Raw genomic sequence first — 7,705 nt, forward strand, 5'->3', positions numbered from 1 at the left:
TGGAGGTTTGAGCTACTCCCTGTGGATCACCCCACTCAAGGAGCGTTCGTTCTAGGCAGCAAGCCGGCTAGACAGGGAAACAACAGACGCTGCTCCCAATGCTACACTCAGTTTTTCAGAAATTAGTCGACTTTATGGCCAGAAGAGACCATTAGAGCATCTAATCTGACCCCCTGCATATCACAGGCCTTCTGTAGGACACCATAGCTACTTTTGGGGCAAACGCAGTCCAGAAAGGCATCTAGTCTTCATGAAATGACATCAAGATATGGAGAATCCATCACTTTCCTTGGTAACTTGTTGCTGTGGTGAATCATCCTCACTGTTGAATATTTGTGCCTTTGTTGTAATATGAATTTGTCTCTTTTCACCTTCCAGCCATTGGGTCTTGTTGTGCCTTTCTCTGCTCGATTAAAGAGCCCTTTAATACCCAATCCTTTCTCTCCATTAAGGCACTTCAATGAAGTCACCTTTCAATCTTCTTTTGATAAGCTAAATAGGTTGAGCTCTTTCAATAGCTCACTAGAAGGCATTTTTCTCCAGCCCTCAGAACATCTGGTGGCTCTTTGCTGCCCCAGCTCCAATTTCATTGATGCCGTGTCACCTCCTATGACATTATTGACATAATCTGTAACTGTATAGATCACCGTTGCGACCACTGTTCTATATTCGCAGCCAATATTGTAGAAAGGCTGTTGTGTAAGGGGTCTATGGAGCGGTTCTGACTGGCTGATTATAATTATGCTATCTCTAACTGTGTATCATTTTTGTAGTTGATGTTATGAATATTGGCTCTATGCTGCCTGTATTTCAAACTTGTGCTCTGCTTCCAGGGAACACCCCAGCCAGACAAGTTGGTGTCAGTTCTGCCTAGCCTGCTTGATGGCCCATTACAGACCATCAGCTCTACAATAGACCCACTGAGAAAAGGCAGATACGCCTTGTGACTCAGCAAGCTATGCAAGGACCTGCCTATGGACAGAACTCTAAGGTTTTTCTATGCCATGTGCTTAGGGAGATGTATTTTCCATGCCCTGGTTCCTCGCTGACCCAGAGAGAACAAAGGAACACGAAAACAAAAACCTTCCCCCACAGATTTGAAAGTATTTTCTTCCCTTATTGGTCCTTTGGGTCATGTGCCAACCAGGTTATCTGAGCTTTTTAACCCTTTACAGGGTATTTTATGCTACCCGTAGCCAGTGGTGAGCTGCAGCCGGTTCGCACCGGATCGCGCGAACCGGTTGTTAAATTCAGAAGCCCCCTTTAGAACCGGTTGTTCCCGGAGGGACAACTAGTTCCAAAAGGGCTTTTAAATTTAAGAAAAGCTGTAGCAGCTCCCTGCCCTTCCCCCAGCCCCAGCTCACCTCACTCCGCCTCCTCTTCAGAAGCTTCTGGCTTCTCCTCCCCCTCCCAGGCTTCCCGCGAATCAGCTGTTCGCGCGGGAAGCCTGGGAGGGCTGAGAAGAAAGCAGCGGCTTCCTGCAGGTGAGCTTGAGCTGGGGCGGGGAGCGGGGATGCCAGCGGGAGGGGAGGGCTCCAGGCGCTGTGCCGCCCGGCGAGGTCACGGCCGGACCCTAGGGATGGGCGGCGCGGCTCCTGCTTCCCAGGTCCAGCTGTGACCTCGCCGGGCAGCGCGGAGTGGCTCCTGCCCGGCCCCCAGGTCCAGCCGGGCGGCGCAGCTCCTGCCTGCCGGGTCGGGTCCAGCGGGGGCTTGGCTCCTGCCTGCCCGGGTCCGGGTCCAGCCGGGGCGCGCGGCTCCTGCCTGCCCGGGTTGGGTCCAGCGGGGTGCGGCTCCTGCCTGCCCGGTCGGGTCCAGCCGGGGCGCGGCTCCTGCCTGCCTGGGTCCGGGTCCAGCTGGGGCGCGGCTCCTGCCTGCCCGGTCGGGTCCAGCCGGGGCGTGGCTCCTGCCTGTCCGGGTCTGGGTCCAGCCGGGGCGCGGCTCCTGCCTGCCCGGCCCCGGGTCCGGGTCCAGCGTGGGGCGGCTCCTGCCTGCCCTGCCCCGGGTCCGGGTCCAGCGGGGCGGCTCCTGCCTGCCCGGCCCCGGGTCCGGGACCAGCATGGGAGGCGCGCGGCTCCTGCCTGCCCGGCCCCGGGTCCGGGTCCAGCCGGGCGGTGCAGCTCCTGCCTGCCCGGGTCCGGGTCCAGCCGGGGCGGCTCCTGCCTGCCTGGCCCCCGGGTCCGGGTCCAGCCGGGCGGTGCAGCTCCTGCCTGCCCGGCCCCCGGGGCTGGCCCCGGGTCCAGGTAGGACGGTAAGGGAACAGGGAGGGTGTGTTGGATAGAGGGCAGGGGAGTTGTGGGGGGGGAATGGATTAGTGTCAGAGCGGTCAGAGGGCAGGGAACAGGGGGATTGAACGGGGCAAGGGGGAGAGGCAGTCAGAAAGGAGAAGGGGTTGAATGGGGCAGTTAGGGGTAGGGATTCCAGGGACAGTCAGGGGACAGAGAGAAGGGGTGGTTGGATGGGGTAGGGGTCCCAGGGTGCCATCACGAATCAGAGAAGGGGTTGGATGGGGTGGCAAGGGGCAGTCGGAACAGGGAAGGGGGTGGATAGGGCATGGGTCCTGGGGTGGGGGCTGTCAAGGAACATGGGGGGGGTTGGATGGGGCAGGAGTCCTGGGGGGGGCATGACCCCTCATGGGGTGAGGAGGAGGGAACCGGTTGTTAGCATTTTGGCAGCTCATCACTGCCCATAGCTATACATTTATGACACCCTGTAAATAGCAATCTGCAGAATCTGATTCTGAGAAAGGGCAGGGTGAAGGGAAGTGGCTTCAGCAGATTTACTGAGCATGCTCAATGCACCATAAGTAGCAAATTCCTACACACAGCAGTTTCTCACACTACACCCGAGGCAGCATGAGGCACGGGCTCCATCGTTGTCCAGACCCCACCCAAGAGCAGATCCCCAGGGGCTGCGAGACCCTCAGCTTCTGGGACCTGTGTGTGGAGTCTTTCTTCTGCCCCCCCCAGGGCTGCCCCTGGGATCCCTCTGGCCCCTGGTGCCTGCAGCCTCTGGCCACTGCTCCAGCCCCTTCCTGGCTCCTTCAAGCCCAACCCAGGCTGCAGCTGCCACACTCACTGGGCCAAGGACTTTCTGAGGTGGGAACTAGCCCCATCTCTGCCAAAGCCCCGCCCCCAGGAGCTGCCCCGCCTCTAGGCTGTGCCAGAGCCTCGCCCCCAGGAGCTGCCCCGCCCCTGCTCTGTGCTAGTGCCCTGCCCCTGCTCTGTGCCAGAGCCCCGCCCCCAGGAGCTGCCCCGCCCCTGATCTGTGCCAAAGCCCCGCCCCCAGGAGCTGCCCCGCCCAGTTTGGTTTGTTTTTTTGCCGGGGGGGTGTGTGTGATCCAGATGGAGTTAGAAGAAGTTGGGCTGCAGAGGCTCAGGGAGATTGAGGGGAACCCCCTGGGTGTCCCAGTGTTGGCCAGGGATTGTACAGCACCTAGCGCAATATGGGGTCCCAGAGCCGTAACTAGCTATTTTTGCACTCAAAGCAAGAATATAAAAGTGCCTCCCCCCACTGTGCCACCCAGCCCCCTTGAAACACCTCCCCAGCGCTGCCCAGCCCTGTGGAAACAATGTCCCCAGCACCGCCCGCCCCAAAGAAACAAACCCTCCTTCCCCAGCGCCGCCCCACTGAAACAGATGTGGGCCAAATAGGAAGGTTGGGGGGAGGGGGAAGAAATGGCACCCATAGGGTGACCAGATCACAGCAGTAAAATAGGACCTGCCCCCTCCCCGCTCGTCCCCATCATCACACCCCTCTTCAACCCCTAGCTCCCCGCTGGCCTGCTGCGTTCCTCCTAGTCAGTCCCCCACCCACCACTCGCCTCCTTTCACCTCCTCCCTCCCCGGCCAGAAACCCCCATCCCTGCCCCTTGAGCCCCTGCTGGCTCACTGCTCACCTCTGTGCCCACCTGCCACTTGCCCACCCTCTCGCCTCCGACTCGCCCGCCCCCCAGTATAAAGCCTCATTCAAAGACCCAGGGGTCACCATATTACTGCACCCAGCAGTCACTCAGTGCAGTTGTAGATAAATCTCTGCATTATGCATTTTTGTATAATTTTTACATGACTTTGTATTGAACCTTGGTAATATGTTATAGGGGGCCCCTAAGGTAGTGTAATTAAGGTAATAGAAAAATGTCTTTTTGCTAGAAGTAGAATAAGATCTTCCCCCCACTTTGTAATCAGTTGCCCTGTGGAGTGAATGAGGTGGGACTGAGGAAGGCGTGGAAGGCAGCACCTCCAGACAGCTGCAACCCTTGGAGAGGGGCTGGGAGCCCGACCAAGGCCAATCAGATCTGGCAAGTGGGCTGGCTAGAGAAGAGCCGACACACTGACGGTCTCGGGGGTTAGGAGCAAGCACCTTCCTGTGGGAACCCCTCTGTGCAGCACTGGGACAACCCCCAGCCCAGAGAAAAGCAGCAAAAGGACCAACAGACACTGTCCCAGATTTTGAATCTGAGAGATTTGCCCCTCTCCATCCGCCGCCTCGCAGCTGACCTCCTCACCCCGAGTATGGACCCCCCAGAGGTCACTATATTACTGCACACAGCAGTCGATCACTGCAGTACCAAACATTAAAATACTGAAAATGGCGCCCCCCTCCATCCACCGACTCGCCGCTTGCCTCCTCACCCCGCCCCAAGTATCAGTGGCAGCAGGTTTGTAGAAGTTTTGGTGGTGCCCAGACCACTCAGAGCCTGCCCCCCCCGAACTCTTCCCCACACTTGCCTAAGGCTCTGCAAGGGAGTTTGGGTTGGGGGAGGAGGTCTGGGGTGCAGGCCCTGGATTGGGGCAGGGGATTGGAGTGTAGGATGGTTGAGAGGTTGCGCTCTGGGATGGAGTCAGGTGCAGGCTCTAGAATGGAGTTTGGGTGCTGGATGCAGGCTCCGGGCAGGGGCACAGAGTCAGAGCTCTAGGCACCAGCAAAGCAAGCAGGTGCCTGGAGCAGCCCATTTGCAGGGGCGGCAGCCGGCAGGGATTGAGCCTGGGAACGGAGAACCAACAGGGAGCCCTGGGAGCTGTAGTTCCTTGGTTAGCTCCCTGCCTATAGAGCCAGCCCTGGAGCAGGGAAAGAACCAAATTTCCCAGCATTCCCTTGGCAGCTATCAACAGGAAAGGGAGGGGGAGGGAGTATGGTAGCCGAAACCTCATGCTGCACCTCGCTGTGAATGGAGAGGGGGGTGGCACTGTGAATGGGGAACAAATGTGCCCAAGGAGTAGGCGGCTTTGGCCCAGAAGCAGCAAAATTCATCAAACATAGAACTGGTTCTGACTTATTTCCTTGGTCTTAAAAGAGAACAACAAGGACCTGAGTCTCCTCCCTGTCAATAACTCCCTGCTCAGCCAATCAGGGTAGAGACTGAGGACGGGAGGCTGAGGGTTCTCACCAGAGAGCCCAAAGGATGGCCCAGGTCACTGGTGGGGATCACTGCTCGAGCACTAGTTCAGCCCCACATTTTGAGCACTCTCCCGCAACACACACCCCTCTCCTGGTGTTGAGAGGGGAACAGGAGAAAGGACAAAAGGTGAAACAAAAAGGACAAACCCCAATGTCCCCAGTGATTCTAAGGGACAAAATCCCAGGGGCAGAATAAAATTCTGCCTCCTTAAGCTCATGTTTTCCATGCCTAGAATTCAACTGTCACCACGTGGATCAGACTGAACAGGTTTCAAACCTCCAGGAGGCTCTTACCTTCTAAACAGGGACGGCTGTTTTCTAGTAAAATCACTGAAAGGGAAGGAGAAAACTCGAAAGAGGTTCCTCCTGGCGTTCACGTCCGTGAACCCGAATACTCTCTCAGTCCTCAAAGAGAGACCTGGAGAAGGAGACTTGCTGAAGCAAAGCCACAGGGGTCTCTGAGGTTTCCCTGGCCCCTCGCCCCGGTCCTGCCTGCCTGATGTCAGCATCTCTCTGTGAGGTCACCACCTCCCCACCACCTTGGACCAATAGGCTGAGGTCCTGCCAAAGGCCTTTGTGATGTCATTGCCACACCCCTCCCTTGCTGGGCTAATGTCCTGCTCCTGGCCAGGCACTGTGGAGGTTTGAGCTGCTCCCTGTGGATCACCCCACTCAAGGAGCGTTCGTTCTAGGCAGCAAGCCGGCTACACAGGGAAACATCAGACGCTGCTCCCAATGGTACACTCAGTTTTTCAGAAATTAGTCGACTTTATGGCCAGAAGAGACCATTAGAGCATCTAATCTGACCCCCTGCATATCACAGGCCTCCTGTAGGACACAAGAGCTACTTTTGAGGCAAACACATTCCAGAAAGGCATCTAGTCTTCATGAAATGACATCAGGAGATGGAGACTCCACCACTTTCCTTGGTAGCTTGTTCCTGTGGTGAATCATCCTCGCTGTTGAATTTTTGTGCCTTAGTTGTAATATGAATTTGTCTCTTTTCACCTTCCAGCCATTGGCTCTTGTTAGGCCTTTCTCTGCTCGATTCAAGAGCCCTTTAATACCCAATTTTATCTCTCCATTAAGGCACTTCAACACTTCAGTGAAGTCACCTTTCAATCTTCTTTTGATCAGCTAAACAGGTTGAGCTCTTTCAATAGCTCCCTAGAAGGTATTTTTTCCAGTCCTCAGAACATTAGGTGACTCTTTGCTGCCCCAGCTCCAATTTCACAACATCTTTTTCAAATGAGGACATCAAAACTGGAGGCAGTATTCCAGTATCAGTCTCACTGATGCCGTGTCACCTCCTGTGACATTATTGACATAATCTGTAACTGTATAGCTCACCGTTGCGACCACTGTTCTATATTTGCAGCCAATATTACAGAGAAGTGGTCGTGTAAGGGGTCTATGGAGAGGTTCTGATTGGCTGATTATAATGATGCTATCTCTAGATGTGTATCGTTTTTTTGTAGTTGACATTATGAATATTAGCTCTATGCTGCCTGTATTTCAAACTTGTGCTCTGCTTCAGGGAATGATACCTTTGTTTAATTGATGAAAACATAAACTAGACACTTAGAGGATTGGAACTGATTTCAGCAGATGGACAGCTTTGCTAGGTTTTTATGCATTTGGACAGCAAAATGTTGAGTGTTCACATTCATTTCAAGCATCCTCGTATGGTGGAGCTCCTGAACATAATGGAGAATGGAAATGAAAATGTTTTTCTTTTCTTTAAGAGGGCACTTGGGTTTGAACAAAGGACCACTTGATCTGCAATCAAACACTCTACCACTGAGCTATACCCCCATTACAACAGGAGTATGGAATCGTGATCTCCAGGACTTTGAAGGACAGACCCTGCTTCATCGAGCTCCTTTGCCATTCCCAGACCACAGGTGGTTTTAAAAATGGGGTTTGATTAAACTTCTTAAATGTGGTAAACACCACAGCTTGCACACCCACCGATATAGCTTCTCCCCATGACAGAGCTGCCACCTCCTGGGGAAGTGGATTGACTACACCAACAGGAAAACTCTCCCCCCTCAGCATGGAGCAGTGGTTCTCAACCTGTGGGTCAGGACCACAAAGTGGGTCGTGACCCTGTTTTAATGGGGTCACCAGGGCTGGCATTAGACTTGTTGGGTCCTGGGGCTGAAGCCAAAAGTCTGAGCCCCCCAACCCAGGGCTGAATCCCTCAGGCTTTGGTTTTGCCCTCCCCCCACTGGGGCTCAGTTTTTGGCACCCCCCCTACCCCCCCGAGTGGAGGGGCTTGGTCCCTCTTTCCAGGGCTATGTATTAA

The 7,705-nt window shown here is 55.1% G+C and overlaps 1 non-coding gene across 1 annotated transcript; it reads right to left on the minus strand.

Moving 5' to 3' along the window:
- Positions 1-7,140: 7,140 nt before the first annotated feature.
- On the minus strand, positions 7,141-7,212 carry TRNAC-GCA. Its single transcript has one exon. It is a non-coding gene; the product is annotated as a tRNA-Cys (tRNA).
- Positions 7,213-7,705: the final 493 nt, after the last annotated feature.

Source organism: Mauremys reevesii, linkage group 14 (genome assembly GCF_016161935.1).
Source record: "Mauremys reevesii isolate NIE-2019 linkage group 14, ASM1616193v1, whole genome shotgun sequence".
Taxonomy (NCBI): domain Eukaryota; kingdom Metazoa; phylum Chordata; order Testudines; family Geoemydidae; genus Mauremys; species Mauremys reevesii.